Raw genomic sequence first — 581 nt, 5'->3', positions numbered from 1 at the left:
GATGAATGTGTATGAGGTGTATGGAGCGGAGCCGTGTGTGTGCGAGGTGTATGGAGCGAAGCAGTGTGTGTATGAGGTGTATGGAGCGGAGTGGTGTGTGTGCAAGGTGTATGGAGCGAAGCAGTGTGTGTATGAGGTGTACGGAGCGGAGCTGTGTGTGTACGAGGTGTATGGAGGGGAGCCGTGTGTGTATGAGGCGTATGGAGTGGAGCCATGTGTGTATGAGGTGTATGGAGCGGAGCTGAATGTGTACGAGGTGTACGGAGCAGAGCCGTGTTTGTACGAGGTGTATGGAGCGGAGCTGAATGTGTATGAGGTGTATGGAGCGGAGCTGAATGTGTATTAGATGTAAGGAGCGGAGCCGTGTGTGTGCGAGGTGTATGGAGCGAAGCCGTGTGTGTATGAGGTGTACGGAGCGGAGCCATGTGTGTGCAAGGTGTACGGAGCGGAGCCGTGTGTGTATGAGGTGTATGGAGCGGAGCCGTGTGTGTGAGGTGTATGGAGCGGAGCTGAATGTGTACGAGGTGTACGGAGCGGAGCCGTGTGCGTATGAGTTGTATGGAGCGGAGCCGTGTGTGCGA

The sequence above is a fragment of the Ranitomeya variabilis genome, chromosome 2 (assembly GCF_051348905.1).
Source record: "Ranitomeya variabilis isolate aRanVar5 chromosome 2, aRanVar5.hap1, whole genome shotgun sequence".
Lineage (NCBI taxonomy): Eukaryota > Metazoa > Chordata > Amphibia > Anura > Dendrobatidae > Ranitomeya > Ranitomeya variabilis.
The sequence above is the reverse complement of the archived record's forward strand: the minus strand, read 5'-3'. Positions refer to the sequence as shown.